The 24,460-nt window shown below is 41.7% G+C and overlaps 1 protein-coding gene and 1 long non-coding RNA gene across 5 annotated transcripts in view; one reads left to right on the top strand and one right to left on the bottom strand.

The window, feature by feature from the left end:
* Positions 1-18,372, bottom strand: part of SEMA5A (semaphorin 5A) — a 325,269-nt gene extending 306,897 nt beyond the window's left edge. For 2 of the 4 annotated variants that reach the window (XM_021386098.1, XM_021386095.1), the window contains exon 1: positions 18,250-18,369. The gene's annotated coding sequence lies outside the window, so the exon portion shown is untranslated. Of the gene's footprint in view, positions 1-17,642; positions 18,013-18,249 lie in introns of those variants that run through there. The other 2 variants (XM_021386099.1, XM_021386097.1) reach the window with 2 other exon arrangements.
* On the top strand, positions 18,422-23,984 carry LOC110393338. The gene is made up of 3 exons (XR_002434965.1): positions 18,422-18,530; positions 18,629-19,002; positions 22,672-23,984. It is a non-coding gene; the product is annotated as an uncharacterized LOC110393338 (long non-coding RNA).

Raw genomic sequence — 24,460 nt, 5'->3', positions numbered from 1 at the left:
TGATTGCTGTTATTATTGTCACAGAGTGCAGAAAGGAAAAAAAAAATTGTCATCATGTAAAGTGGAGCTGACAGCATGCCATCTTTGGTTTTAGAAAGTGTCACTGTCCACATATTTTACAATACATCAAAGGTTGCTTTCAAACCTTCATGGTAGTTACCCGAGTCTCATCTTTCATCACATTCCTCCTGACAAATTAATACCAGCTTCTCGTACCTTACAAATGAGAGCAACGTATGTTTCCCACGCATCCTGATCAGCCTCTTTGCTCTTAACTGACTTCAAACCCATCTCCTAACACCCTTCTGCTTCCTGATCACTCACCACAATCTTTGCTTTCATTCTCTCTCGGACACGAATTTTTAGTAAGCATTCTACAAGAACACACAGCACTGTAACCTGACATAAACTTTGTAAAGCTTGTTTAAATTCAACACAACACAAGATAGTAGAAAAAGAATACTTTCCTTTGGCTGCACAACACAGTCATCACCCAAGAAGTGTAATAACAGTACCATTTCCATACTGACATAGAAATAATACACTCCAAACAGAGATCTCTGGTGTCACAGCACATCATAGTAGAAGATGTTATTGTCTGGTAAATTCTCAGCAGACGGATGATCCATGAAACCAAAAGTACACAAAAGTGATGAGAGGAAAATAGCTGAGCAAATAAGGAAAATACTTATCCTGTGTATCAATTCCAAAATTGAAGGGGTGAAAAAACAAATCAAGCAAATAGTAATAACAATAATGAAAGCTGTAGTCAACTCATCTTCAGAACCAATTTCATTCATTACAAAAAGGCCAAAGGTTAGCTCCAGCCAATACTGTTATATGGTATTAGAAAAGACTTCAGCCACCACTCCCAGTTTGCACACTGTATAGCCTGGAACACAGGAGAACCTATCACCTCCAGGCTGCAAAATTCAATACATGGTAACTGTAACCATCTAAATCTCCCCTACACTTAGTTGTAACTCTAACCTACCAACATAACAACTCCCTTGTTGTATTTATAAAGCAAAGAAACATGCAAGTTTTTAAGGAAAAATAACCATACATTTCCAGCAAAAAGTATCTGCACATTGCGCTGGTTCCACAAGCAAAGTAAAATATAAGAAAATTATATTGACTTGCTAATATATTACAAAAAGCATTTACATTTTTTAGTAGGCTCCTTTTCAGCTTTTAAGTTTTATGTCCTACTTTCTGGTCTATTAAAAGAATTCTTCGCTTTTTAATTTTAATTATCTTCTCTTTACCCTTTCTCCGTTTTTCAGCGAGACAGGCTATTATTACTCCTTATGGGAAATGCTCTGTGATAAATAGAGAGGATCACTGCTTTAAAGCTGTATTTAATTCCTCTTACTTCCTCAGTCAGAAGTAGCTTGCCACTGAGCACTCTTTTTGAAGGAGCTTCACACATAAATCAAATTTCAAGAATCAAAACCAAGAGTATTAACCGTTGCCACAAAAACCGAACTTCACGACGCAACAGATACCGAAATCTGAAAATCTGAAGCCCTATGTATTCGCGTGCCACTTCCTTTACAGTTTTCTCATTCGACCTCTACAAAACATCACTTCGTTTAACGCAAAGGACTAAGTAAGGCAGGCACACAGCCTTTTAGCAGAGGCTTCTTTGTTAAAGCTGTTCATACTACTACCAGATGCAGCTTCTTACAATGTCACTCAAGCTGAAGCTCTGTCAGATAAAAATCTTCCCCAGTCTGTTACCTGTCCAAAGTTAAGAAATTTCATTGTTTTCAATTATGTTTTGTGGAAAGCAGATAAGGGTGATCTGACAGTGCCAAGATAACAGAAAACTGTTTAAAAGTCAATAAACGCTGTTAATGATTTCTATGTCTGATAGCTAAAATTGGCATTTCAGCTTCCTAACAAAGTCAGGGAACTGCAGAGAACTCAGTAAGGCATCAGATAAAGAATAAAAGCTCCCTACTACTCAATCAATAGCCACCCTGGAATTAAAAAAAGCAGAAGGATGGGCAGTTTTCTGAAGACAATCCAGGCGCTAATCACACAAGAAAACAGCTAAAAGTGTAGCTGGCTCTTCTCTCTCCAGTGTTTGCTTTTTTTGTCTGTTTTAAACAAAAACTCACCTTTCACATTTAGCTAGGGCAGCAAGTTCTTGCATCATCCCATGTTTCCAAATGTCTCTCAAGCTGTTTGTCAATCTGTCCTAAAATACCATGTTGTAAAGATCTAGTCATGTTTTCTACTTCACAGGCAAGGCTGTGGCTGTCACCTAAACAAGCCTAAGCCTTTCTGAACTTTCAGATTTAAAATGTCTTTAAAATATTTAGGTTGCTGCTCAGAAGAGCTCTAAAATATCACCAGGATTTTTCCCCATATCACAATATTAGCAACTTTAAAGTGTTTAATTATTATTATTGTTATGTTTAAGCTCATTGAATTTGGATACCATTGACCTATTCACCTATAGAGTACCTTCCACAGAAGCAGTGGAAGCTTTGTCAACTGCATGTAGAAATTCATTTCTCTCTTTAGATGAGACAAAGTCATTTTAGGCCTTTATTTTTTAATATATCTGATTACACTAATTTTTTTTTCCTATATTGGCATGCCTTCATTACAGGTATTATGTTAAGATACCAAGTGTAACTTCACTAGATCCCACAACACAGTACTCAGCTTTCCCCCAAACTAATTCTGTACTACATGCTTTCTTAGAAGGTTTCTTTTGGTGCTTGCATTTACTGTTTACCTGCAGATATAAGACTAGAAACACATACACACTTCACCTGGATAGTGAATCAGATCTGCAGAACTCACTTCTACTTCAAGCTAATGCACTAAGTTATGTTCTGGTGAATGCTCTTCTAGCACCATTCAATTCCACAGCAGTACAGCTCTCACATATATCTCTTCTGAGATGCTTATTTTATTAAGTGTTCCTGCAATAGCAAAGGTATATAACTTAAAAAAAAAAAAAAAAAACCACAACAAAGTAAAAATAAAAAAAATCCAAACTTAAGCTATCAGGTTTACTGAGGTGTAGGACTTCCATTTCCACAAAGACCAAAAGCATTCGAAACTTCATAGAAGAAGAGAAACCAGTGAAGCTGTCCTTGCCAGCTCATCCCTTTATTATGCTGTAGCAAGTTCAGTTACAGGTGCTGTCTAGCATTACACTTCCAAATCACTTTCCCTTTCCGAAGGGATGCTTTATCAAGATGGAAAAAAGAAGAAAGAGAACACTGCCCTGAAGACCCGCATTCTGAAAAGCTATATGACAACGTCAGGAGAGAGAAAAATGAGATCACTTCAACACTGCTACACACTCACTTTTACCAAACACATTTTTTTTCTCCTGCTATCGAAATACAAGTGTCCCTCAGATCCCATCACTATTTCAAAGCCTGCCACTGACCTACTTTGGCAAATAAACAGAAAGACCCCCTGCCACTAATCTTTGGACAAGTTACACCTCTGCCTTACCCTCTGTACTTGTTTTACCACTGTGTCTGTGCCCATAAACTGGTTTCTCTGTAGCAGTGAATATTACAACTAAAAGTTAAACCTCTTCGTGCTACGATTATCTAAACTCTTAGCAGTGAAATTAGGTGAAAATATTAAATATCATTTGAATTAAGGATGGAGAAGAATATTTTATTCCTCAAAAAGTCACTAAAATTCCTGCAACTGTTCCATGATGAAGAATTATAATAAACTATACTTAGAATAGTATGAGCAAAGCAACAAAGATCTGCAGACAAATTTGAAAAAAAATAGAATAGAAATCTCTCATCTAACTCAAAAGTGATGAGTTTAAAAGCCAGAAGCTGCCATTCTTAGTGATAATCTCAAAAAATTATAGATCTTATTAAGATACTCTCAATTCCGAAAGTGATGGCAACGCATAGTTAAAACACTACCAAAAAAAAGAAACACAGATTTGTTTGTAGATATTCTTAAGAGGATATTTAGCCTCATACACACACACAGTTCTGTTTTCTTTCTTGCAGCCCCCTCCAGACACATATATATGTGTATATATATATTGAGAGGGAGTTAAATGTGTGTTTTGGGTTTCTTTTTTTTTTCTTTTTTCTTTTTAATAAAAGAACAAACATCTATACTTAATAAATACACATAAGAAAATTTTGCCTTACTTGTTCACGTCATTCCAGTGGATTTTAAAGAAACCATCTGCCCAGAGTGCTTGATAGTCCTTAAGAAGTCTTATTCCATTGTTTTTTTTTCCAGAAAGGCACAGGAGAACACAGGACAAGAGAAAAAGTCATACAGACTTTCCCCAAAAAACTAATCTGAACCTAATGCAACTTGCATAAACATTCACACAATTAATCAAACCATAATAATAGAGTTCTGCTTTTCCTCAAGCCTTACCTTCCCCTAATAGCAGGAACAGCAGTTTTCCCCAAGCTTATTTGGCCAAAGTCTATTCTAACACTGCAAATAAAATAGCATGATGTGGAACAAATCACTCACAACCCTGATGATCGAGTGTGTGTTTGTACATTATCAGAAATACGTCACCATCTTCTTCTACTCCCAGCTGCACCCCCCTGGCATTCTGCCCTGGCTTCATTCAGGACCGGCGCTCCCTACATGAAACTTGCTGGCCAGCACCTTGCCTTCATACCTATGAAACACATTGCATGTTTTGATGCCATATAAAGAACAGCAATAATCAAAGTGAGTCGGCTTTGCTTAAAACCATAAAACACTTAAAATAAGTTCAGACCTCCTTGAGCAGAGGGTGTTGAATACCGTTAGTGCTTCTGACCACCTGCAGTATCATATCCAGGATACAGTGCTAATTTTAGAGTGCTGGATGCATGCCACCATAGGACATGTTATTTTTACTGAGTCCTGACTGACGTGTCCATCCCACTGCACATCTCCACTTCTAACGTGCTACTGTAAGGTTATTAAAGTTTCCAGTTACCACTTGGCTCAAAACTGCAATCTACTACAAAGTTCTATGCCTAAACTCTTCCTCATATTCTGAAGATCCTTACACAGTATAACTAAAATAAATATCTGGAAACAGTGTAACTATAATGTGGCATACATTCTTCCCTCCTCTCCAAAAGTCTTTCTCACCAAAATCACAAATAATAATATTTAACATGTATTGTTGCAACTTTCAGTTCCATGAACAAAAAGTCATGCACAAAGAGCCTTCACCTTATAGGTTGACTCTTCCAGTAGTCTATTTTCTATACTGATCACAAGTATGTCTCTCTTACTGAGTGAGAATCAAAAAAATCAATAGAGAAACACAGTGATAATTGCATCACTATATTCCACATAAAAATGTGGGTGTTGGGAACTTACATTCATCAAGTTTCAAATTAGACCTAAAAGTCTCTGAGTAAAATGAACAATATAGTTTTCCATAAGCGTTTATACTACAGAGCTGCTATCTTGCTTTCCCAATGAGATAATACTGACCAAGCTATCAAGGCAGCAAGTTTGGGGTGAGCTTTAGCAATTAGGATTTAAGATTTCTATGCTTCTGCTCATATGTACTTCTTCCTTCCTTACCACTTTTCAACAGGTAGAGTGGGACTGAACACAGAGTTCTCTTCTGTTATGATAGATTTCTCCACATTTTTAATCATAGAGATTTAAATGAGAACCCGGTACTCAGTATGCATTCGTATGCAAACAATAAGACATGCTCTGCCAAAATCTCCAGTGAAGACAATCCCAATAGTTAGGAGGAAATGTCAGCCAGAAACAGTTGCGTGAAGCATAAAAACCCATGAGAAGAAAAAAGTATTTATTTATTAAATTAAAGACCAATTTTTCCATTCTAATACTACTGATCTGTTTTTACAGGTTTTCTCAGGTATGCTTAATTAAAACCAGTCATCAACACCAACTTTGTTCAGAAGAGCAATTAATGAATATGGCATAGAGCAGCTTAGCCCTGGAGGAGTCTCTGACATTTGTTCACTGTGAAGACTGTTCATTAATTGCTCCCTTTGTTCTCAGCCTCTTAATGATATTTTTGACACAACACTGCAACTCAATGTGACTTATTCTTCACAGCTAGAGACATCTGCACTATGTTACGCTAATAAATCTACCTTCGAAAGATTTTCAAAAAGATATTTAAAGAGATGGGAAAAAATAGGTCTGGATGAGCTAATAGCGGAATAAAAAGGCTGCACTGCAATTCTTATTATTATCTCCAAGTATGCTTTGTATTGTGGATAATTTAAGCAAATATTTTGTGTTCTATATTTGCTGTAATTAATGGAACTGGGGAAGAAATTTACAGTGCTGTCCTAGCCTATTTAAACTGTGCTCCCATACAAAATTGAATCATAAGGCTTCATAGGTCTTCGGATCCTAAGTCCTCAGATGATTTTCAATTGCTTTTAGTAAAAACAACTGCTTTATTTTTTAGAACGGAATGTGGAGAGTCTAGCTCTGGGTTACAAAGCAACTGCAAAGAACCAAAGATCTCTCTCCAAGAGTTAAAACAAGGTTATAGGCATTTCACACTGACTTCTAGAACCCAAAACGGGTAATCAAAGCCACCCCATAAAACAAAAAATGTACTAAAGGTGTACTGCATAGGTTTTAAAAATTAATTTATCTCCATAATGCATCCATAAACTCAGGTGATCCTTGTAGCTGCCGGACTCCTACTGCAACACACGGAATCAGCCACAGAAGAAACACGAAGCAAGTAACAAACAAGCTGCATGGGAAGTTCATGCCTGGAGAGCAGCTGAAGGCCCTGTAGACGCAAAGACCTTCAACATGTGAATGAAAACAGCGTCCACCCTCAAAGCTGGCGACATTACTCCAATTATCCTGACCTGGTTTTTCAAGATTCAGTTTCTGTAATTCAGATTATGTAGCAACTCCTACTGCTTGCCAATTATTTGCATCAACACTGCCATTGAGTTTCACGTAGTTATATGTGTAAGAAACTCCATGTTAAGTCTTTCATTAGTTAATTGTATGCCTGTAAGTACTTAAGAGGTACAGTAGAAGCAGACACAGTTAGATGCAACCTAGTTTCACGATCTACCTGAAAAGGAGTCAGAGCTTGTGAGGAGCCAGGGTGAGCTGCAAAAACCCAGAGTAATGCTGTGAGACAGTGGGTGCAGGGTACATGTGTACAGCAACAGAGAAAAAGAAGAAAGGTTTTCACGCTTCTGCAATTGCCCCTACACAGACTACTAGCTCCCACCACACCGCTCTCCTACAACAGAAGGCTCTGGTTTCCTCTGAAGCTTTCCATTCACACCCAGCACATCCTCTCTCCTACTTTATCTCCCACCTCTTATTTCTACCAGCTGTTCCTCCTCTCTTGCCCCATTCCTACCTCCTTATCTTTAGTGCTTGAAAGAGTCATTAAAAATGAAAACAATACAAAAAACACCCACCCATCAGCAGCTGCTCTTCTCTGTACTGAGCTTCAGAACACAAAAGCAGACAACAGCACAGGTGCAGGCAGGCTTCTGTCAGCCCAAACGCTCCTGCCTGTCTGGAGCCCAGCAGCTACAAAGCAGTCAGTATGGGCTAGAGGAATGCCAGAAAGGTGACCTAACGTGGCTTGGATGTGACAGAGGTAACGCACTGCTCAGCACACCTCCTGATTGTTGAGTGTGCAGAGGTCTTGCTCTCAGAAGCAATTTTACCTGCTCAGACACCATCTTTGCTGACTTACTACAGGGAGAAAGCAGAAAAAAGTAATTCCACCTAGATGCAAAACTCACAGCAGGCTCTCATCCTTGATGGATTAGTCAGAGAGGGATCGGCAAACGACACTAGTGCTCCCATTCAGACCTTTCTATTTCTGTGCACAAAAGAATCTCCTGAGCATCTACAGAATCACTTGTTTATTAATACATTTGTGCACAAATTCCCTATTAGCAGAATGCAGGAACTCTCTGGCATCCCTTACCTTAGGCACTGTTTTGAACACACAGATCTAGAATAACTAAGCCAAATTATTAAGCAAAGCGAGGGATAGTCAGATATATATATTTTTTTCTGCCTTAAGACATACAGAAAGGAAAAAGGAACTCTACAGAGCATAGAAGTCCATTTCATTAATATTGCTGAATATATAATATATATTTAAAGGTAGATAACCCTGTACAGCATGTATTTCCAATTTTATTTGGATCATGAACCATTGTCATTGTCAACTTTCGATATTCCACGCCCTTCATTAGCATCATGCAACCTTATCACCTCTAATTGAGAACCCAGTAAATGCAACACACTGCTGTAGACTATCTCAAATAATGATCACAGTTTTAGAACTACTTCTGAGAGAACAGGAAGGGGAATAACCTGAAGAATTTAGGAGGTAAAACATAACTGTACTTAAATCTCACACAATTAGATGGACCTCATCGTATCCTGCAGCAAGAATGCATGGCAACATAAACCATCAATTCAGAGACAAACTGCAGAAAATTGCTCCCACTTTAAGAAGTGTTCATCAGCTCTCAGGAAAAAAAAAGTATCTTACAACCTCAAATTTTACGTACATTCCTATTACTGTAGTCCAATTAGTTTGGCCACGCTTGTGGTCTATCTACATTAATACAGCTTAATAATTTAGCAGAATCCTACTGTTTCAATTATCTCTTCTGAACCCAACAAAATCACGTCATGGTCTCTGTCTTTTAACCACTGTGAAGTATTAATTTAAATTACATTTCTGTTATTCATTTCTACCCTATTGTCAAGCTAAGGGTACTCCATTCCTCCCTGCAGCCCAGCTTGCCAGATAAAAGAAATCTATGAATTTTAGATAGTACACATAATCAATATTTGATGCCAACATTTCTCTGCTCTTCAAAGACACGAACTCTTCAGAGCCCAGATTAAAACTATCAACTAGCAGAGCAGTGTTCTGATCTCTATTTCAATTCACTTTATCTTTTGGCACAGTCACTGGACTGAAGCTGACCAGCTCTTCCCTGCAGAAAGGCTTGTCCATCCTTCTGCCTTTGTTTTTATCTGGGATGCTACAGCAGCCTTTTCACTCAAGAAAAAAATGGGAGTGCATGATCTAGCCAAGACACTGTGTGACAAACTGGAATAGACCATAAAAATTTGGGAGGGAAATGTATGCATGTGTGTGTATGTAGAGACATGTATCCATATACAAATAAACGCAGACCATACATATAGGAACTGGAAGGTAAGGTTAGTTTTGATCATGTATACAGTAATCTAGGAAGTACCTACAAATGTTGTTTGCAAACATTTAAGAAACTGCAAACTTCACAGATTTATAATTAACATAATATTTATAAACTATACATAGGCTTTATTGCAAGGAGGCAGCACTATTACAATCCACAGTCATCTAACTAGAATAATTTTGGTCACCAAGCCTCATCCAACAATTCCTCCACAGAATTTATTACTCAGATCAGTTTTGTCTATCACACTGCTGATTTATTAAAATACATTTTCACACAGACCTAAAGTACCAGCAACACTCTAACTTTGCTATATGGATGCACTGTACTTAATCATCCTTGGATGTGTCAGAATCTTGACAAAATCAAACATACCACCTGAAGGACACAGACATTTTCTAGTCAACAGAAATGAGAGAGGAAGGTGGCGAGCTAGCATCTCCATCTTACCTCACACCATGCTGCATAAGACACCAGAAACCTTATGCTTAGAAAGTTCTGCACAGAACATTTCCCATGCCTCACTCACTTGGTGTCCTGAAGTGCACTTGAGCTTGCTGGAAGTGGCCACTCCACGCAAGTACAGATTACCTTGTACAAAGGGAGACTCTGTCTGTAGTCACACTGGGGTGGGAATGATACATCTCCATTCATCTTTGAACAGCCAGGCCTAGCTTCAGAAAAACTACTAAAGAGAAGGTGATGCAATAGCTTTTTCTGGTGAAGTGCTCCTGGGACCAAGAGAAAAGAAATACAGTAATTGACCTAAATCATGTTTAAAAGATATGTCTCGGGAACTAGCACTGCAGAAAGAAGCTAAAGGAAACAGCATTTCACAAGATGCTAATGGCTTGTTCACACACCAGTTACCATGCCAAGGCTGAAGAGATTATCAGCCTAGTCTGCTCATCACTTCTTCACCGTTAGCTTCCTACAAGAGCACTCCCAAATTCTTTTCAGCCACAGTATGACAAGTAAACTTGATCAATACAATACTACATCTTGTTAACACAAATCCTAATGACTCATTCACAAAAGTAAGGTTATCATAAACATTTCAGTAGATATAAACAAAATACTTGTAAGATTAGTAAAACAAGGACGGAGATCAATCTAGATGCTATTGTGAACTCAAAGGTTTTTTCTCCTCTTAATATTTTGGGACACAGAGTGGAATTAAAAGTACCTAACAGACAACACGAACAATGTTCAGGAACAGACAGATGATTTTCCTGAAGATTGCTCACCTCACTTACCAGCTATCTATAGACACAAAACTCACAGAAACACTGTTTTTCACATGAAGATTGATTTATGGAAAACACTTTTTTCTTACGTGGAAGCAAGAACATTCAACACATTATCTGTAATTTCTTATTAGGCTTAGAAAGTTTTAGTCATCACGAAGCAAGACAGAAACAAGGGACTGAAACGTGCCACAGAGCAACGCCTCCCACAGTGCAGGAAACAAGCAAGGGAAGAAAAAAATACTTCAAAAAGCAAACAAGTCCACTGTTAAAAACAGGAATCTCTACATAGAATCATAGAATGTTTTGGGTCAGAAGGGACCTTTAAGATCATCTAGTTGCAAGACCTCTCTCTAGACCAAGTTGCTCAAAGCCCCATCCAGCCTGGCCTTGAATGCTTCCAGGGAGGGGGCATTCACAGCCTCTCTGGGCAACCTGCTCCAGCGTCTCACCACTCTCACAGTAAATATTTTCTTCCTAATATCTAGTCTAAATCTACCCTCTTCCAGTATATCCTCAGGTATCAGTAGTAATAGTCTTCTTGACCTGATCTATGGGTACAGATGCATCTTTGAAGGTGTCAGCATGCATAGAGAGCATGGAACAACTGTGGTGTCAACTGGTTTCAAACACCAGTTTCAAAATTATCAGCTTTGGCATTGTTAGCAATTCAGAGCTTACAAAAACATCAGAGTTACTGAGAGTAGCAGGAAAAAAAATTGAAACCTTTTTAAATGGTCTTTTACTGGGGAATGCTGAATCTACAAAATCAATAAATACATGCAATCATGAATGAAGTCTGATTTCTGCAAATAATACACAATACATCAATATGGTAAGTTAACCTCATGAATTGTTCCTTGCAAAGAGAGTTCTCTACATCTGAAGTTACAGAATTGTTGTATTTCCTCGTATTAAAGTACAACAAACTAGTATCTTTAAAAAAATAAAAAATAAGGACTAAAAATAAAAAATAATAAAAATAAAAATAAATAAAAAACACCACCTTCTGGGGAGAAATAAAAAATTACAACATCACTTCTCTTGAACTGATGTCAAAGAAGAAGCTCAGTCAACAGTCATTCTATAAAGAGACTAATGTTTTCCTGGGAGGCAGGCAGCTCATTGCAGACAACACATTCATACGGGTTCTCGAAGGAAAATAATGCGTTTGCTCAAGTTATTATAAGAGCATTTTATGATTTCAGGTTTGAGAGATAAATACGAAGACTCAAGACAAATAGCAGAATTAAGTGTTTAGCTGCAGTTCAAGATTATTTTTCTTCAAACCCTGATACTGATCTCTTTGGCCTTCAGTTTAAATACATTTCCAAAACAATTTTCAGTGCCAGTTATAGATAAGAGACCAGAAATGGAACTTTATTATAAAAGCTAGTAGCAAACTCACTTGTAGAAAGGATACTGAAGGAGGAAAATAAGTTCCTTTGCCCAGACCATTAATTTAACTTAAAACAACAGACGAGCACTACAAAAAGAACAGTGATTCAGATGTAGAGCCCAGATCTCTCTTTTTGCTATTATTGCTAGCTGCCCTTTCTTTTTTTCACTAACATCAGAATAAAAGATGATGCCCAGGCTGCACTGCTTTGTGTTAATTAAAGCCATACCTAATTCTTTAGATAAGGAGTCAGAGCCTATGCTGTCACAAAAGCAGACAAAGGAAATTTGGAAAATCTTGCAGTTTACTTGGACAATTCAGGTGAGTCTGTAGACACTGACCAATCTTTACGGTAAGTCTCCAGAGCTCACATTAATACTATTTTGGGACTCATACTCACATCCATCAAAAGAAGCTTTTCTCCTCATAAACACCAACTTCCTCACCAATCACACATCCCTCTACTTGTGTGCATGACTTCATGCCTTTGGAAAATCAAAGCAGGTTTTCAGAACAGTTAAGTCATTTTATGCTACCAATTCCAGCAAACTCTACCAGAGTCCATTATCACTTTTCAGTAGAGTAAGGTCTGACAGACAAGCTGTGGAAGAATGAGATCCAGTTTTTAACAGATTATTACCCCGAATTTCCCCTCTTACTGACACACTCAAGGCCACTGTAATGAGGCATTGCCTCTCAGGTACCTCACTCCTCAGAAGATGAGTTTAGGCTCCTGAAGACTCGCCTACATCTAGGCCTCAGTCCATTTGCAGTCTCCACAAGAGAGGCTGTAGCATCTTAGAAAACTAATGTAAGGCAAAACTTTATCAACAGAGTTTAAACCATTGTGGCTAAATCCCCCAGAATTCTTCTTACCAGTCCTAAATTTCATTGTTATTTGAGGAACTAACCAGAATTTTTATCCACACACATTGTCCTCCTCTCCTCTCCTCTCCTTCTTCCTATAGCAAAACTGATTCCACACCCTCAGTCATCCTCAAAGAGAAAAAAAAAAAAAAAAAAAACCAACATTTTTAAGAGGATAGGTTCCCTAATATTGCTCACAGTATAGCTCCACATAAAGAGTTACACTGGCACAACCAGAAGGGCCCAGAAGCCAACTGAGAGGCATAAAGACCCAGAGTTGCATAGGATGACAACGAACTGCAACTCTCTTCTACACAGAGTATTTCCTACCTGTAACTGTCTGTCCTTGGGGAACAGAACAGCCAATGTTTTTTAAGTCATAAGGAGAAGCCTTTATTAGAAGACAAAAGTTAAAATTTATTAAGATTTTAGCAAGCAAGAATCAGGAGATGGATTTTCAGTGTCAGGAACAGGTCGAAGAGAAACAGATGCCACACACATCTTTAGCTACTTTAGCATCACAGCTAGCTCACAAGAGTGGCTGTTCAGATCCTGGTCCCACCTCATGTTGATATGCCTTGAAGAGTACAATCAGAAAATAGTCTTCTCTTTTCCTTTCCAAAGTTGAAATTCCATCTTTTGGCTACATTGTGAGTCTCACGGTACAGCAATGATCAATATAATATCTGATGCCAATTGTATTTGTGCACACTTACTTCCTCCTAAACATTCTTATTAGGTATTTCAATATCATTGCTTACGTTGAAAAAGTGAGCAAGGAAAAGTACACCCTGGAGCAAGGAGAGCTAGATAAAAATTAGAATCCCACTATCATTTTTGATAACAACCAACTACAATAACCACATAACACTACTGTGAGTTCAGAAACAGAACAAGACGTAACAGAAGAGGATATGGACAGCAGAACTCAGAGGAAGCAATGCACTGGCCCTGATGGACCTGCTAGGAAGCCCAGCATAGAGAATAGCAGTCATTGGCTGTGGACAACATCCAACCCCCTTTTCAAAGCCCTCAATTTTGACTCTAACACAGTAAAAAAAAAAAGACTGTTGTGGTTTAACAGGGCAGGTAGCAAAACACCACACAGCCATCCCAAGTGGGATGGTGAGAGAGAACTACAAACAAAATAGAACTCGTGGGCTGAAATAAAAACTATTTAGTACAACAGAAAAGGAAAATAGAAACAAAAATGCAGTGATAAGAATATACATATATATAGCTGCAATGCAATTACTCGCCACCTGCCAACTGACACTCTGTAACCCCTGAGCAGCAGCTGAGCCTGGGGCAACTCCTCACAACATTATGGCCTTCCACATGGTCTCACCTGGTATGAGCAACCCTTGGCCTAAATCAGGCACTGTCCTGGCTCTGCCCTGCCCCCTGCCATCATGGCAGCAGCTCCGTCCCACCAAGCAACCTGGACTGATCCCAGTGCACTCCCATTGCTCTGCAACAACCAGACACTGGTGTGCAGTCAGCACTGTTCCACCTGAAACTAGGACAAAGACACACAAGGCCATACATGCAATCTATCCTCTCGTAACTGTAAGCCCAGGAGTTTCTCTTCAAGTACTCAACATTAGCCCATTTTCACTTCTATTGGTCAGGGTCAACAGAAATGGTTCAGATTATGAAGAAAAAAAAATCAAACAAGAAAACAAACAAAAAAAAAACCAACAACAACACAAAAAAAAAAAGAAACAAAGAGCATAAATTCAGAAATTCCTGTATAAAGAAAACAAAGCACAAAACAATTGCCTGCACATTTTGAGAACTACAAGACAAATATTCAGAGTTCATTAGCAATAGAAAGAAGCAACTCCGCAAAAAACCTTATTGTGGGCAGGAAGAACAGAGACCAAAAATATTAAAACACTTGTACTTCCTCTCTCGTTATATAGGCCTTACTGTTAAATCTACTAAGCATTTCTGATTTGCAGTTAAAGCTAATTCTAATCTGAAAGCACATTCCAATAGTGCTCTGATCTTCGACCTAGAGTAGTAATTCCAAGGAGAAAGGCAGCAGAGAAGGGAGCTCAATTTTCGCAGTCAGAGAAGGGGTGGGGAAAAGAAAGTGTGAAAACTCCACAACTTGCAGTATGTGGAGCAATACTGCAGGCATCACACATGCTCCAACTCATTCATCAGAAGTATTTTGTAAAGCCTAAGACAACATCTCAGCAGCGCTTCAGCGTTCCCTAAGTTATCGTTTCTGTAAGCTTCTCCTAAACCAAACACTGCTAGTTGGCTGCATGTCACTGTTTATCGAGCAAGGCACTCAGAATCAGCAAATTGTACGTCAAAGATTCACAGCTCCTCAGTCAACATCTTCCAAATGGAATGGTAATTTCCATGACATAATTGGGGTTGATAGAAACCTCAGTCACAAAAACCCTAATCAGTTCTTTCAGCAATGGAAAATCCAACAAGTCTAAGGTACGCTGGAGCTCAGAGAGAGATCTTGATTTCAAAAACAGGGAACAAAATAAAAATGCATCAATAGGAGTTCAGTAACACCAATGAGCTAAACAGAGATGAGTTTGGGGTAACAGGGCAGCTGACGTGTTACTCAGAACTTAAACTTTTCCTAAAAGAAATCACTCAGATTGTTGATGAAGACAATTTTTGAAAAGATAGTTTTAAAAGGAGAGCTAAACCCAACAATTTCACCAGCAAAGGCCTCCAGACAGATTTTGGACTGATTCCAGCATTCTGCAGATACCACTGATGAGCATCAGCTCCATTCTGAACTTACCTGACTTCCTGATACACACTGGTATACATTTTCCTTTCCAAATGACTCCCAGTTACAGATAGATTTTATTCATGTATTTATACAAAAACAGTGAGTATGGAGATAGAGAGTTTATTTATACAGCAGACAAGTGGATTGCGTCAAAGTACCTCAGAGAACGCACAAACGCCAGAATAAATACATTAATAAATCCACTAAACAATAACAGATTTAAATGTGTTGTATTTTGGAGCACTGGTTTCTAGCAAAACCAGAGCAAGACGTTAATTAGGCTGCAGTTTTGCAGTGATTAACTTGGTTTACATTACCCACTGTCCAGACAAATGCCAGGCAAGCGTGCTATACTTGGGTGCAGCGTGGCAAAGATCTTAAACTAGTAACGGGACACAGTTATAATGAGATCTAAACCAGAAACTCAACCTTTCATGGAAACAGTTTGCTGCACCTACCCTAACCCGAGCTGCAGGACTGGCAGGCTGCGGGGATCGCTGCAAAGAGCAGGCTGCCACCTGGCAGCAGCACGTCACAGCTGCAGCCCCGCGCCAGCACCAGCCCACCTCCCGCAGGGGACGAGGGCTCCGTGTCACCAAAGGGTCAGCCTGGAAACGGTTTGATTCAAAAAATCTCGTTCTTTTGAGACAGTGACAGAAGCTCTACCAACTTCAGAACATCTATCATCGAGGCAGTATCAAAGCTCCATAAATCAGATGCCAAATTGCTAGTCAGAATTCCGTCATCACTGCATATGACGGAACACCGCTCCGTGCTAAGTGACATGGGATCGGATCGCACACGCACCCCTGCCAGCGACTGACAGCACACCTCTGAGCAATCGTCTGGCCTTAGTGCCATTGTGCCACCGCATGGCCACGGGGCACTGTCCAGCACTGCGGCCCTGGGGGTGTGGGAAAGGCTCTGTTCCCACTTTTCCCGGGGACTTGGAGCCCTTCACACAGCTCTGCCACTGAAGCTGAGGTTGGCAGGAGGCTCACGTTCAGTATCTGCAATTTATGGCGTGTAATACAGGGTTTACTCACTGGAAAGTAATGAACTTCAGCCAGCAGTAATTTCGTATGTGTACGAAACCACACCAACACGAGTTCAAATCCACGTGGTTTCCCAAAGAAGCTGGGGAGGGTGGAGAGAAAGAAAAGAAAAAAAGTCCTGCAAGCAGCAGCACTGCATGGGTACCCCCTGCTGCGTGTCTGCCCGGCAGGAAATCAGCACAACAGCCCTCTCATAACCAAGGTTTATGGATCATTACCGAGTGCACAAGCACTCCTACTACCTGGCAGTATTTTAAGAAAACAGCACTGGTTAAAGATTAAAAGCAATAAGACACCGCTGATAATAGCACCTTCAGCATTCTCAGTCAAAACAAAGCCCTGTTACAACATCTCAAGGAAGGAGCAGCACAACTTAATTTACATCGCTTAGCCAAGAGCAGTGTTTTGTTTTGTAGGAACTGCCGCCCTCTGGAGCCTCAGCTCGCAGCAGGACCTCCCGCAGCTCTTCGGCATCAACACGGGAAAACGAGAGCAACCCGGCTGTGCTGAGCGACGTGAAGTCAGACCGGCGTTACCTGCTGGAGAGGAAGGTGGGAGCACAGCACGCCTACCCACGAGTCTCACAAATCTCTCACCAGACTGAGTGCTTGAAAGGCTGTATCTTAGCAAAGCACTTGGACTGCGTGCCCACTGTGCTCTCCACGAAGAGACGTGGCATCACCACTTTCAACACTTCTCCGTTAGTCAAACTTTGTTGACCAAGCCAGAGCCTTCGCTCCAGTACCAGCCCGAGGATGCCGAAAGGGCTGCAGTTAAAACAGAGTGCCATTTCCACAGTGCAAATCCTAGTCTGACTGAGCCCTATGGCGGGACTAGCGCTGCACTAACCTTCACAACACGCATATATACCTCCAGCTAAGACTATTCTGTTAGCGTTCGGAAAACACAGCTTTCCAAGTTACCTTAAGGCTGCTGGAGGACACCGCGACTATGAGAACTTTTCAGTTTGAGGATATTTCCTTCAGCTGTAACCATGCACACCCACACGAGCCCCTCCTGCCAACAGCAGCGGGGTTTGAGGAAGGGCCCCCAGCCCCACTGCCCCCAGGATGACTGTGGGCACATTATCGCTGCACCAACCTCACGCCGCACGCTCAGCGTCTGGAACTGCACAATAATGTCCAGTAGCTGTCATTCCGCCGGTAGAGTGATCCTCGCAAAAAGAACCATTACCCGGGGTGTCTCCTTCTGCGTGATTACAGAACGATAACGTGGACTCCGCACTTCAGAAAGTGCCAATATAGGGTTACACCACAGATCCGCGCCAGTCCACTTAAACGCCGCGACAACAGAAGCGCGCTGGGAGTTCAGACCGGACTGCGGGCAAAAGATGTCCCGTAGTCCCCGCAAACGCCGTCTCCCAGCAGCGGAGCGGTGCCCGGGGCCGGCAGCACCTGTCCGAGAGCAACGCTAGGGATGCCCGCTCGGTTTTCCTTCTCCGCGGACACTTTCGGAGGAGAACGCGGGCAGTGCCCGAGGAAGGGCCGTCCCGGCGTTGCCGCTCCGCCCGCCCCCCAGCTCCCCCTGCCGGCACCCGGCCCCCGGCGCCCACCGCCCGCCCCGCTCCTCGCCCCGCAGCCGGGGGCACTCGAGCTCCCGGGGACGGATTCGAGGAGGGATGGAGGCTCCGGGAACGCTCCCCCGCACCGCACCGCCCCGAGGGGAGAGAAGCCGGGGGTGGTGTTACCTGGAGGCTCCGCTCCGCAGGTCTTGCCCCGAGCCGCTGCCGCCGCGCCGTGCCCCGCTCCCGGCGCGGCGCCACCGCCTCACTCCGCCATGGCCGCAGCGCTCCGAGCCGCCCGCAGCGCTCGCTGCCACCAAGTTCGAGGCGCGGCAGCGCGCCCCGCCGCGGGGGCGGAGCGGCGGAGCCGGGGCGGCCGCGCGTCCCCGGCCCCGTCGGTGAGCGGCTGCCCGTCCCTCCCCCTCCGGGCCGGCGGGGAAGTTGCAACCGGTTGAGCAGCTCCGAACGTGCGTGCTTGGGCTTTGGATGTTTTTTGTTGTTGTTGTCGTTGATGTTTTGTTGGTTTTTTTAAATTTATTTATTTATTAATTTTTACTTACCGCAGCCCAAAAAGCGTGCCCTGGGGCTTCTCCTCCCGACCACAGCCGGGCCGCCCCAGCACAAGCACAGCCAATCCCTGCGGGCTGCAAGACGGAGGGAAGAGGGCGAGGGGAAGCCACGCGGGGCAGGGGGCCGCGGGCGCGGCAGGTGGGGGATGGCCCGGGGGTCGGGGGACAGCCGACAGCGCCCCGAAGGAGCCCAGGCAGCGGAGCTCCAGCCCCAGGCCGGAGCGTGGCTCGAGCATCGCTGTGCGAGCCCGCGGCCGCCCCCTCCCGAGCTCGGAGCCGTCCCCTAAAGTTTATTTTTAGCCCCCGGAAAGCGCTATAAAGGTCCCGCGGAGCGAGCGGGCCGGGAGACGTGGCACCGCGCTGCCTGCAGGTACGTACCGGCGTCCCGCTCCGCTGCATGCCCGCCTGTGCCGGCCCATCTGCCTTAAAGCTGTAGGTTGTTTCTGTTCGTCCATAGGTTGTAATGAATTCCATCAAAGCTTTTCATTTTTTTTCATCTTTTACGGCAGCATTTCCATATTTCTGCTACGAACCGCAGCGCTGCCTTGTTTGCAGCAAGACCTCCCTCTAGAATGAGAAAAGCTCTGAGAGTTTATTAAAACAAACAGAACCGTGGAGCTGATCCACGCTGGGGTAATCCTATGGAAATGTGCTTTAATTCAAACAGCCAGAATCAAAACTTCGCTGCACGCCAGCACGCTGTGGAGCCAAATGGCCCCGAGCACCCAGCTCCAGGGAGAGCGTCACTTTGGCTGCGTGCAAAAGAAACTTCTTCAAGGAGAAATGTTAAGGAAAGTTTGTGATTACCATTAGAAACGAAGCTGAGGAATTTGCAGCATTCTTACTGATTGTTTGTTGGGAATAATAATTTTTTAAAAAATCTATAAAGTTCTAAAGGGGGGAATTCTTTACTCAGAGGGCGGTGAGGTGCTAGCCCAGGCTGCCCAGAGAAGCTGTGGGTGCCCCATCCCTGGAGGCGCTCAAGGCTGGGTTGGATGGGGCCCTGGGCAGCCTGAGCTGGTGGGGGGCAGCCCTGCCCATGGCAGGGGGCCGGGGCTGGGTGGGCTTTGAGGTCCCTTCCAACTCAAACCATTCTGTGACTCCATGATTCAAACTTTTTTTCCATTGCACTCATGTAACCCTGCGAGTCAAGGCCGGTGCCTTAGTTGTTACACTGCCTCTCTGTAAGACACCAATGTAACATGTATTTATGGAGCATCAATTTCCTATGAAATTTTGTCATCTCAAGAAAATACTTCTACAGAAAATATAAGAATCCATCTAATGCCTATAAAATGCTATCAAAGCAACTGTGGAGGTAGGATGATTCATATACATTGCCCATTAACTTGTTTGGCGTAGTGCTGTGCTAAGATGTGTCTGTGCACATCAGAAAGTCTCCTGTTCTGGTGTCCATCCATTACAACAACAGCATTAGACTTTTCCTCTTTACACAGGAGATCTACCTGGTTTTCAATTGCTGAAAAAGAAATCAATATTTTAAGAATGAAAGATGAGCACTCTGTATGCAAAACCCACTGCCAGTGGGAAAACATATATATCTAAATTTTTGCGCCTGGAGTGATGAATATTTTAGCCCCTAACAATTTGGCAATGAAAAAAAAATGGGTACATATGTAAAAAAAAAAAAATAAGATTTTTATAGCTGTTATATGATACATGGCTAATGTTGTACACTATGTTCTAAGAAAAAAATCCATTGAAATCATGCTTGATCTCCACAGGTTTTAAGCCACGTGCTTTATAACCATTTTCAGGAAAGAGTAGTGATGATGTCAATGATTAATTTGATTTTGCTTTGAGAAACTGGTGGGCAAAGAACTAAAATATGTATGAAACTGGTCATGAAATCATCCATATTTGAAATAAAGCCACCAAATGTATCACTAATTAAACTCTGTGTCAAACTGCAAAGTTGAATCAGATGAGCTGAGCAAGCAAGACAAGCAATGTTAGGCAAAGCAATCCCTAGACATGCCACAGTTACAACAAACTCATGTTCAGAGCTACTTCTGGGGGGGGAGGCTGTGTAGGCACCTTGCACAGAGGCATCCCAACCCCAGGCTCAGCCTCTATATGCTACTGCAGCCAAAAAAAAAAAGAGATCCTCATGTAATCCAGAAGCATCATGCTGAGGATAAAGAAGCAGATGCTGTCTGTTTCAAGGAAGAAAAATCTTCCCAGGAACAAGTCCCAGTTCCATCCCACCTCCCTTCCAGTATGGATCCTCCTCCTTTGCCTCGTGTTTTGCTACCGTTCTGTTCCTTGCGGCTGCTAATTCTCAATTCCTCCTTGCAGCAGAACAGACCTGGGCTGCAGGGCTGGCAGCCCGCACAAGCAGTTGGACACTGCGGTTGGAAAAGGAAGGGCTGCACAGCACCTCCGGCATTTGGCCAGCTTGGTAGGAAGCCAGGATTCAGCTGCTCCCTGGGGGGGGCAGGATGTAAGGAGTGTTGGAAAGCAGCGAGGGGGGAGACTTCCATCTGTTTAGGTAGAAAAGCCACAGTGTGAAGGAAGGTCTGTCTCCGCGCTGCCCATCAGGAGTGCCTTGGATAGCATGGCTGTCTCTCATTATTTAGAAAAACACTGCCAGATACTGTGAGCCTGAAGTTAAAGTTAGGTTAAAAGGAAGGAAGGAAAAAAAAATAGAAGGGAGGAGTTAGCTTCAAAGTGAACCTTGAGCCATGCTCTTTGCTTCAGTCATAGTGAAAATTGTAGCTTGCTTCACCATTACAGAGTTCAAAGGTTTCATTTTATTGCCATTGCATTTTGCTTTTTTCACTCCACTGAAAACACTGGTTGTTATTTTTTCCATCACATCATCTGCTGCTCAGGAGAAACTCTCCTGATAGCTGGAAACTTTCTAGAGCACACCAGTGGGAGCACAGTGCTTGCCAGCAAGCTCCCTTTCCTGAACCAGTTCTGAAGAACCCAACCCAGTGTCTTGACTGCTCCTTCCTTATGTGGCCTTGCTGAGAGTCCCATCACTGTTTCTTCCTTCTTTCCCACTGAAACTCAATAAAGCACTGGAGTGGTGCAAGTCCTCACCATTCCCGCCTGAATTCAACAAGGTTGACCTCCCAGGCTGGATCCTCATGAGTCATCTGTATTTAAGTGTCAGGGAGCTGTGATGGTGTTACGTGCAAAAATATGAATAGCTTCTCCATCCTAGGAGAGAGGTGACCCAGAGGACTGAAATTTGCCATCCTCAGGTGGTTCCAACAGGGCGCCATGCTGTTAGAAAGCAGGACAAGCAGGGCTGCATCTGTGTATCCCAAAAAGAGCATTCTCTAGTAGCAGGCACTGGACAAGTTCAGACTGAGCAAAATTTTATTTGTCTTAGCTAAAGGCACCATGGCAATACTTACTTTAAATCATGGGGAAATAAATGTCAGAGTTGCAAACTCTCTTCTGTTTTTTTGTCAGATGATTGTCTCCCATTATGTGCTGCATCTAAAGGTTACACTGTCTGGTATCTGCAGTATTTGTGAGTTAGGAACAGCAAGATTCTAAATTACTTGACTTTTGAGAGCTAGATGTGCTTCTGATGAGTTTTTATTTAGTGTCTGTGATCAAAAGAAAGAGTAAAGCAGTATTTCTTGTGATATTTGTATGATTAAGGCTCTTTATAACTAAAACGGTTTGATTTTATAAATGCTTAAGGTGATATTTTCAACGCAACTATATAACATAAGTAAATGTGTGCTTGCATTTATAAATGTGTTCTGTTAACTCATTTTGGTAATTGCTTCTTTCTTTTCATTAAAGTCTCAGACAGATGAGACAGTTAAAGGAGTTGTTGTATGAACATTAATTCAAGCTGCCTAACTTGAAGTCCCTCAAAGCAGTTAGATATTTGGTGAAAATGATGAATTCTGGGGTGCTGACTCATGTGATCTGAAAATGCCATCCATTTCCTGATTCACCTTCATGTCTTCTCTAGGAAAAGAGGAATGTTTTACAATGAATACCTGCAGTCAAACAATGTTTTGTGTGTTTGTTTTTTTCTGTCTTTCAGCCACTTCTCTGAACTGCTACCTTCAAAATGAAGAGCAAGGCAGAGGTGAGAACAAAGAATGCCTTGAAAAAATCCAGTCGTAATATCTGAGGAATAGAAATAATAGGAAATACTTATAAGGTCAGAATTTGGATGGAATTTATGAAAAGTTGCAAAGGGCCCTATTACATTTGAATCTAGATCTAGGAATTTTAATTTTATACATAATAAAGATATCAGTGAATCTTCTCCTCTACTTTGGATGAGAATGCATTCTGCTGTCTTTAGCCTTGCACAACTTTCTTATACTAATTGTACTTTCTTATAACTAATGTACATTCAGCTTAATTCTTTAGTTGTTAGACCTAAGACACCTCCTCACATTAAGCTAGAGTATGAATATATTAAACCATTTGTTGTTCCTCTCTGTTTGCTGGCCCATAATTATAAATATTAGATCCTTGCATTTCTACAAAGTTTTTTTGTGCATCCTGGCACTTCTGGATTTAGCAGCTGCTCTGCCTGTCTGCATTTGAGGTCAAACATTTAAGTGTCAACTAAACGTGAGGGAGGTTTCCCTACCAAGTGTCATTTACAAGAGCAGATGCTGCAGGCTGTGAATTAGGCACAGTGGATATTAGTCTCATGTCATCTATTGACTGCTATTAATAACCCTGTTTACATCTGATCCCTGCCCCAAATTCCTCCCATATGGTACTCAAGTACCATTTTCTTACGTTTTCCAAAGGTCACCTATCATCAGCACCAAGAACAGACCACAGGTCACGTGACACAGCACCACCACTGTGCAAAATCTGTGTTGAGCTAAACTCTCTGCAGTCATACCTTTAGTTTTATGCCATGCTCTGTCCCAAAGTAGTGCTCAGAACAGAGGCATCCCACCATTTCCTAGGCAGTTGAAAACTTTGCTCGCAAAGTAAAGTGCACTTGTTCATTGCAGGCAGACCGTTTAAAAATGTACAGCTATCTTCTATGTTGTTCTTCCATTCAAATCTGCATCATAACTTTGTCAGCAGGCTGATATTCAATGATGAGAGGAAGTAGGAAGCAGTAGAATTAACATCCACTGGGTGATCCCAGTTCTAGTACTACCTAACATTAGAGTGTTTGACTAACTGATTGCCCTTAGCATTCTGCTAGCATCAGATGCATGGTATGAGTTAAATTAATTAAATTTCTGTTCCTCTTATTGCTTTCCATAGCCTGAAACAGTTGTAATTACTGAAATAATTTAAATCAGAAACACTGTATTCAAAATGCTTTAATTGATTTTCTTTGTATTTTTGTTAATAAAAACTGCTCTGTTAAAAGTACTGTGGGTTAATGATTTGTATTTTTGACTGCACACTTGAAAGCATGAAGGGGATTGCACTGAAGAGCAGAACACCTACCAGAGTCAGCTCCAAGAACTCAGAATCTGATTCTCCACACCCAAAGTTTTAGAAAATAAGCCTCCTTCCAAATGTCTTGGCAGGAAGAGGGATGTTCAGACATATTGTCAAAGAGCAAGAGTTATTGAGCTATTGTTTCTTTGCAGTTACACCAGCTCCACTGAGATAGTAATTTTTTTGTTGTTGTTGTTCTACATAATGAGACTTAGAGTTCATAAAAGATCAGGTTAGGATAAGGAAACTGAAATTAATGTTAACTGTGTAAGTCTATCATCATGCTTTAAATGCTACCAGAAGATACCAAAAGGAGACCAGAACTAAAATGCCTACACACCTTGAAGTACCTCTTGTCTCTAACAGGCATCCTCATTCAGAGCAAATAGTGTGTGCACTGACCT

The sequence above is a fragment of the Numida meleagris genome, chromosome 2 (genome assembly GCF_002078875.1).
Source record: "Numida meleagris isolate 19003 breed g44 Domestic line chromosome 2, NumMel1.0, whole genome shotgun sequence".
NCBI classification, from domain to species: domain Eukaryota; kingdom Metazoa; phylum Chordata; class Aves; order Galliformes; family Numididae; genus Numida; species Numida meleagris.
This window is presented reverse-complemented; position numbering and strand designations above follow the sequence as displayed.